The sequence below is a fragment of the Dermacentor silvarum genome, chromosome 4 (genome assembly GCF_013339745.2).
Source record: "Dermacentor silvarum isolate Dsil-2018 chromosome 4, BIME_Dsil_1.4, whole genome shotgun sequence".
Lineage (NCBI taxonomy): Eukaryota > Metazoa > Arthropoda > Arachnida > Ixodida > Ixodidae > Dermacentor > Dermacentor silvarum.
The window spans coordinates 130,512,692-130,521,449 of record NC_051157.2 but is presented as its reverse complement, the minus strand read 5'-3'; positions in this window follow the sequence as shown (position 1 = coordinate 130,521,449).

Sequence of the window (8,758 nt, the reverse complement as noted above, 5' to 3'; positions counted from 1 at the left end):
CGTAGTAGTAGGTAGCCACGTCTACTTTTATGAAAAAAAAGTTGTCGCAGTTTCACCTGAAAGGCGAAGCATCAATTGCGATAGCAAATTTGTAGAGAGCTATACGGAGTAATGATAGTAGCTTCATGAGCTGTATAAACTTGGACATGCAGCAGCACCGGCAACACGCAGAACTGTTGTCGACGCCGTCGGCGTTTTGCCCGCGTTCGCACAAAATGCGTGCGGCGTTGGTGACTGTTGCCGGAGCCTCTGATATAAATAGGCACTTGGTGCCGCAGCTGAACTCCTGAGTGAAAGCGCGCGTCCCTCGCGCCCTTTCACTCGCACATACAGCGTTCGGCGGCGCGCGGCGATGATTTCATCTCGATTGACGTCATACGGAACCTCACGGCGACGGCGACGCCGACGGCAGAAATCTGCTTTGGAGTGTCCATATAATTGCTATCGCAATAAAAATTCCGAAAGTTGTGTCCGTAGCGCGGAATCGAACCAGGGACCCCTCGCTTCCGAGCGCGCGGCGCTAACCACGACGCCACGAAGCGCAGATGGACACATGCACCACAATGACAATAAATACCCAACATTAACGAAAGACTGCGCGTTTCTAACGCGTTTGTGCTAGCGCGTTACGGCCCGTGTAAGAAGCTGGTGTAAGATGCTGTGGCCTCTCTGCCTTACCCCCGTATTCATAAACGCTCCTCGACTTGAACTTGACTTGCCACCGCCTTGGGCAGCGCGTTCGAAACGCGTTGAAGGCGGTGGCAAGTCAAGTTCAAGTCGAGGAACGTTTATGAATACGGGGGTTATACTCTCTCAGCAGTCATGTGATGGTGTCGGCAAACGCGGTGCACGTTCCGGCATGTGTAAACGGCTGCGTAAGACGCTGTGGCCTCTCCCCCTTACTAGAGAGTACTGCAGGTTTCTAACGCGTTTGTGCTAGCGTCCCCTTAAGCGGGAGATGGTGCAATTATAATGAAGGGCGCTGCTATAAAATAGGAATGACGTCACATATGGCGCGTGTAATTGGTGGAAGTCAATCGTTCGATTTAGTGCGGCGAGACTGGGCGAATTACACGGAAGATTCACGGTTTACCGATGATTCCCTGCGGAGCTTCGCCCACTCATCATCATTCACCCCGTGGATATGCGGTGTTTTTTTTTGTAATTTAACTAATGCTCATTGAATTTCGTGGTTATGGTCTATGTTTAATTTGGAAACGTGAAGACAATCGTACTGGAAGAAATTTATATTTCATTTGGCACTTATAAAGCATTTGTGTCCCCAGATATTTATAATTTGAAGCTCAATACCCTAAATTCGCATTAAGAAAAAAGCAGTCCTGACATAAAGATGAACCCCCTCCAGGTGGTGAATCTGAAGCAACTGATTGCCGGGAACCGGAGGAAGGCAGTCTTGTTGCTGCTACCAAGAACAGGGGCGCAGATCGTGTAAAACTCTGCCCGCTTACTACACTGGCCCGCTGTGCGGAATCAGCCACTGCGTCACAGGGTAGGGTTCGTCTTTGTGTCGAGTCTGCCGCCTACGAATGCGAAATTGGAGTACGAAGCGTCAGATCGGACGATGAATGTATTAAAACACAAACGCTTCAGAAGTATATCAAATAAAATGAAGTTGTCATCGAGTACGCTTTTATTCGTATATAAACATATACTAATCGCGAACGTTTACAGAAAGTTAGTCAACAAATATATTAGCTATGTACACATCGAGTTTACTTGTCCGTGAAAGCTGCGTCCTGCAACCCGCATAAATAGCCTGTGCAAGCAGCCTTTGTGTGGTTAGCATAGCGCTTTTATTAAACTTACCGACAGTTCAATTTTGAAGGCCCGCTAAAGTAAGGAGGCTGTGAACGGGATGAAAACGATACACCTTTCATGAGTAACGTGCTGATGATGACCTCAATTCGTAGTGGCAATACCTTTTGCTTTATAGGGGTGCAGCTACTTTCAGCATGACCAAGTTCCTTGCTTAAGGCTCCGTCCGACCTTGCGCGTCAACAGAATGTGGCGTTGAGGTTGCCGCAGTTGCGCAGGCATGCCACTCCCGTGGAAAGCACTCTGCTCATCACGACGCGAACGACGCATAAACAGAAGGACATGTAAAAGAGGATAAAAACATATTTTATTGGGATTACCCAAACTATTTACAATATTATTAGCTTAATTCTTATATAACTTTATTCAGAATCGTCGATGATGTCTTAAGGTTGTTCGTCTAGTGGCCCACTCGGTGTCAATAACTGACATGTTTTTAGAAGTTACTGTGAATGTATGCGTGCATCCATATACCGCGCTGGAACGCCGGTACATCTGCGCCTGCTGATGACGATGAAGCCTCAATTAATGGCACTGTCGCACCGTGCTTCCCCAAGTGAGAAGAACTGCGTCTTAATTCCGCTTTGTTCTCCCTTTTCGATCCTTTGGAAGAGAACGATGCAGCGACACAGACTCATATTACACAGACTCAAGACACATACTCGTGACAAGTCGTTGCACTCTGCACAGCCATGCCACCACAAAAGTGAACAAACCAACGCGACACATTCGACGTGACTACACAAGCGCACCCACAGAGTCACGCATGTTTTTACATCTAAAAAAAAAAAAAGAAAAGTCGCGCACTGGTTATAAGACTACAAACCTACCGGCAGCTTTATTTATGTTGCTATAGCCTCCCACACTTCTTCACAAAGTTTGTCTTAGCTTTACGGTCACGTACACGGTTCCCCTCAAGAGCCTCGAAATGTCTACTTTCGAAGAGTGTATTACACTCGCGAGTTTGTATGCTCTTGCTCGCAGTCGAAGGAACACACAGACACACACACTCGCAGGCACACACACTCACACGCGCAAGTATTGTCGTTGCCTTTTCATAAGCTATTCCATAGTTCGCACAACACTGCTGCTTACGTCGTGCCTTGTTCAATGCACTGTCAGTTCGCACGTGCACTAGCACACTGGGGAAGGAAATGAGTGCAGTATTTGCGTGGCCTTGGAGAAGAGAATCCATGCCACTTTCTCGGTGATGACACAGCAAAAGCACTTGACGATTTCGCTTCGCGGTTGCACCACACGTTTGACCCTAGTGGTGCAAGGGAAGCATCTGCAGGCTTCGTGGAGAGGTGCAGACACTCGCAGCGACTCAGGCTTGCTTGCGAACACAGACGGATACCCATTGTCTTTGGTTCTAATCAGTGCCATTGCCGGGTACTTGACCTTTTCGAAACACCCGTCAAACTGTGCCGCATATAACAGCTCGGGGCCGTGGAGCATGGTCAAACTCTTCTCTGAGAATGAATGATTCAGTGGTCAGTTCTGTGGGTTTGATGCACAGATGTTGCAGTTCTGCAAATGACACATGACTTGGCATTGTGAGCATGGGGCTCCATGGGGCATGCTCTGGTGCTTCGGCGCGCCGCTGATGTAGTTGCCATTACCCCTGCTGTAGTTGTCACAGCCACTGCTAGTACTGTTGTCACTGGTATAGTACTCTTCCGGGACTTCTGACACAACAAGGCTCCTCGCGGATACTTTTCTTTCTCCACGCACGGCCATCATGGATTGTCGGAGACCTGGTACAGAGAAAATAAAAGCATTACATCAAAGAACAGAAATGTAGCTTTACTTTTATCCTAAGAATTCAACAAAAATAAAAATAAAAATAAAAATAGAGCCCTCGGTCTCGAAGACGAATTCTTGTCGCTAAATTAGGATTCGAAGAAAAGCAAATGTTTAACTATTTCAGTATACCTCCCCGGATGGCATTCAAACAAAGCTTTAATTTTTTTTTCAAAAGTTTGAGAAGCTACACAAGTACACTGTATGGCTAATTTACCGGTATAACTTCAACAGATGGGCACAATTTGCAGGTATGAATAGAGAAAGAAGACACGAAGAAATTCGATATTGAAGTTCTTTCGCGTATGCTATGCAATACACCACTCTGTTGCACATCTCACTGACTTCGCTATTCTTAATTTTCTTCCGCTCTCCATCTGCTTTCATCAATCCAGGCGCTTTCTTTCGGGCCATGCCTGTGACGTGACACTAAACAAGGCCAAGATTATACGAACGAACGATACTCATTCGAGGTTCGAGTGGTCTTTGTGGTGTAGCGGCTGAGTGGATTCACGCCGCACTGGTGCCGTCTGAGCTCACTATAGAATACTGGGATAGCTGCTTCCGCCTCTCTCTAAGGCAATAAAATTTCACTTTGGCTAAATTGGTAACGAATGTCTAGCGTGCTTACTGAAACAATCTTGGCAAAGCTGCAGAGCTTGTAATTGTATAGTTTTCTGATTAACAGCCTTCAAATAGCAACTAAGCAGTCGATGCGCGCACCTGGTGGTTAGTGGATCTGACGTAAGTACCCCCACGTCGCCTCAGAGATTATTCAGCGAGCCCCGGGCACTGGCGGGCGGCGCCTAATCTCGGAGTTAATGCGGAGGAGTCGCACGTTTGGAGTGATGCGTCATTTCCAGCGAGAGATAATGGCAGCGTTTTTTCATTCTTTTTTTAAGTTAAGGCATAAGAACGGCCACTTTTGCGAGCCTTTCGTGACGCGTTCACTAGCATTTCAGACGTACAATTTTGCAGGGAGGCAATATCTACACCTTCTGAAACTGGGCTTTTCACGTGGCTCAAAATTATGTTGCCTTTGGCCTTTAACCCCCATCCCTTCTGCATGAAGTGTAGCGCAGAAAAAACAAGGACTCCAGAAGAAACACAGACATAAGCGCCTTTTTCTGTGTTTCATTTCTTCTTGTGTCCTTGGAATTATTGCTGTGCTACATTTCGTGCATTTCCGTGATGACATCGTCAAAGCAGGGACGTTCAACAACTCGCGACATTTCGTAAATTTTGGAATGCACGGTTCCGCAGTTTGGAAACGCCCGTTTTGCTTAAACAGTGAAGAAATTTAAAAGCCTTGCCGGGAAGTTTTCTATTTCTAAATAAGGAACCTTTTTAAGTGATCTTACAACTATAATTCCTGGTGGGGTTCTACTCTAACGTTAGTTAACTTTAATTGTTATTCCGATTGTGCCTCCAGATTACACGATCATTGCTTTTTTCTTCACTTCTTGTGCGAATTTAGGTCGGCTTAATTCAGCTAGGGCGAGAGTGCGGCTATGGTTGGAGAATTAGTCTTTAGATACCCATCAACCACTCGGCGAAATGGTCTAAGCCTACACGATATAGGGAAACAAGTGTAAAGTATTGTATGCCTCTTTAGCTCAATTCTACTTCTTATTTTACCTTACGTTGCGCGTACTAGGACGTGTCAATAGCTCGGAATAGGAACGATTGCCAAACAAGGTTTCCCGTTATCTTCTGAAATCTTCACGTAGCGCAGCCGGTCGCGTTCTCGCTGTCTTCACTTTTGATTAGCGAGCCACTTTTGTGCGCTTGTTTTCTTGTTACGCAACAACAATCAAAGAGAAGCTGCACCGTATACGACTCACACATTTATCTCACCGCTTTCGTCCTTCTCATTACTAAATGAGCTCATTTGTTCACCCAGCTTACTATGAACCACGCACTATGCCTCGAAACACTCCAATCTCAGAAGCTCTGACCAACGCGAGCTGTTTCAGCATCTGCTCACTATTTTCCATTGCCAACGAAGTGCTGACACAACGTAGACAGATGTGGCTGCGTCATGCACGCGCCATAGTGCCTGATAAATTATCAGCATGGTCGCGGATCACGAGGCAAAACGAAGGAACAAGACTCATGGTTGCTTATCATGAGCACGTACCAACCGGCTCAGATTCACACGCCGTACTCCGCGCAAGACGCCATTATTGAAACGTGGGCAGTTTCTTATTAGTGGTTAGTGCGTCTGGCTCTCAGGCGCTGTCAGCTGCGTCTTGCCTCGGTGGCATATAGGTTGGAAGCAGTAGGCTGCCACGAAGCACTTTTTCATCTCCTTATAGTGCTACCGTTCGATGAACAAATCGAGCTTCTAGACCACGAAAATGTTTTGCCGAATTGTTAGTGACATTCCACGCGCTGTTCTGAACATTTCCCCGCGGTAGATATCGCCACCTCGTCTGCTCTGATGGGCTAAGGCGAAGGGTTAACGTCATCCCTGATTGGCTGACACCTGAAAACACGGTGGCATAGATTTTCATACAATTACTAGAGGGAACTGTGGCGCTAGCTTCTGTGGCAGCTGCAAGCGGGGCAGTTCAACCAGCCTGGGAATTATGGGCAATTTAATTAATTATGGGGTTTTACGTGCCAATACCACGATCTGATTGTGAGGCACGCCGTAGTTGGGGGACTCCGGAATATTTTGACCACCTGGGGTTCTTTAACGTGCACCTAAACATAAGTACATGGGTGCTTTCGCATTTCGCCCCCATCGAAATGTGGCCGCCGTGGTTGGGATTCGATCCCGCAACCTCGTGCTGAGCAGCCCAGCACCATAGCCTCTAAGCAACCACGGCGGGTGAATGATGGACAGTACATGAATTTGCCTAAACTTAATCCTTCTCGTTTTCAAATGGCATCGTGACTTTGCAAAGTGATCATTTGAAATAAATTACTGCGTTATCAATAATGAAATAAACATTGTTAAATTTTTCGTCGGCAGGATTCGAACACAGGACCTCTTTATAAAGCACACGAGCTCGATATTGAGACCATTACTCCACCGACGCGTGGACAAGCGGAACCACTGCAATTAGCAGCGATTAGGCGTTCTTGCAGAGTCTTCTTAACTTATGCATTAAAATATATATATTTATAAATTGCTTTGAAATTTAGGCACAGATAAAGTGTAATAAACGAAGCCACAAGAACGCCTGAAGCCACAAGCGCGAAGATCAGACAAATCCGTGTACTATAAATCATTCCCATGGTGCACCTGAACGATCGCAGCGCCATAGTTCCCTCTAGTAGTTGTGGAGAACTCCATGCAGGGAGGAACTGGACAGTGCTGCAGAGTAGAACCAGACGACTTTCCTCGCATTCCCAGTGCCATTATTGTGCATTACAAATGGCTTTCGATGGATTGTGCATGAATTCTACTCCCGAAGCTGCTCGCAAAGGAGCTAAGCAACCTTTCGAGCTTAAAGAAAAAAGCCGATCATTGTCGGTATTTTTGCGTGACGATCCCAGAAAATCAATTAATTAACCTCTACGCCCGTGTTACAATTTCGCTGGACGCTAACCGCAAACTGCAACCGGCCTCCACATATCTATACTTTATTCTACTAGCAACGTGAGTTCGTGTTGTTTCTGTCCTAGGATGAGCGTAACTGCTGAGCAAGCAACAATAAAATAAAACAAAAACCACCAATAATGCCGGCACCCATAAAGGACAAGAAAGAAAAAGAAAAAAAAATAGAAGGGAGCGTCAATTTACAACTTTGAAGACTAGTATTTAAAAAAAACTGTGCAGATCTCACGCCTGTTGGAATCCACCTTACCCGAAGCATTTTGCACGCACCTGACTATACCGGGTGTTTCATCGAACACTTTATTATTATTTTTAATTGCCTGTGGCAGATAGCACAATTCTAGTCCATGAGCTGGTCTACTCGGAGAGGCGGGCATTACTTGCAAAAAATTAAAATTCACAATCGGCTAATTAACAAAATTAACTAATTAAGTTTTTAACTAATCAGATTATCAGTACACATTGCAGTTTACAAATTATAGCCGGGGAGTTCGCAAGCAGAATCCACTTGGAACGAATTATCAGGACGACAGCAGTTTAGAAATATTAATTCCCGAACTTTGAGGAGAAATGCATTGGCGTTCCAGTTACTTTTGTGCTTCAATGAAAAAAAAAAACGACGTCTTTGTTGAGAAAATAAGTGGAACCATACTGCATTTTTACGGCAAGTTCGACGGCGCATATCTCGTAAATGGTGTCACCCCGCCAATTCTTTTCAAATGGATATGCCTTGAAGTCTCACCCACTAGAAATTGTAAATTGCAATATGTGCCGTAAGGTAATTAGCTAAAAACGAAATTAGTGATTTTTAGTTAATTATTTGATTATGCCGTTCAATCTTTCTGCTAGTAATGCCCACATATTGGAGTAGACGAGCTCATGGACTAGAAATGTGCTATTTGCGACAGGCAATTCTAAAAAAAAAAGTGAGAGTATTTCGCTGAAACACCCCGTTCGGTGTTCGCAAAGCACATTGAGCAGTGTTCCGCGAAACGATACCAGGTGGACCAACGTGTTTGCGTAAATCGGGTAGTTGTGTGTGTGTGTCACGAGCGTACTTGTCCGTACTTGTCCGGCCACAGCATGACTTATACGGAGGCTGTTCGACGCGAGCTTACGACATGGCATTTCATAGTTAGTGGACGCGTACGTACACGAGAAAAACACGGCTTGTGACGTCCTCGGCAACTACATCCGTGGTTGTGGCTCAGCGGGTATATGGCGTCGCGCTGCTAAGCACGACACCGTGGAATCGAACGCTTGATAGACTTCATGCTCCCCCCTAGTTTTTCTGTTTGCTCCTTGCACCACCTTGCAGACAGAATGCAGTTGAAAACTGACGGCTTACGTTTGCGCACCGCTGTACATGAGCATGCAGGTCGCATCGGCGGCCGACGCAGGCCAACTGTGTTTCCGATAAACCTATACTGGGTCATTTTCGTGGGACAAGCGCGAGAATATATAGAACATTGGGTATGGTTGGTTGGGACCTGGATAAAATATACGTAGGGTCGTAGGCATGATGGGAAATGCAGCGCGATTGACGGTAGT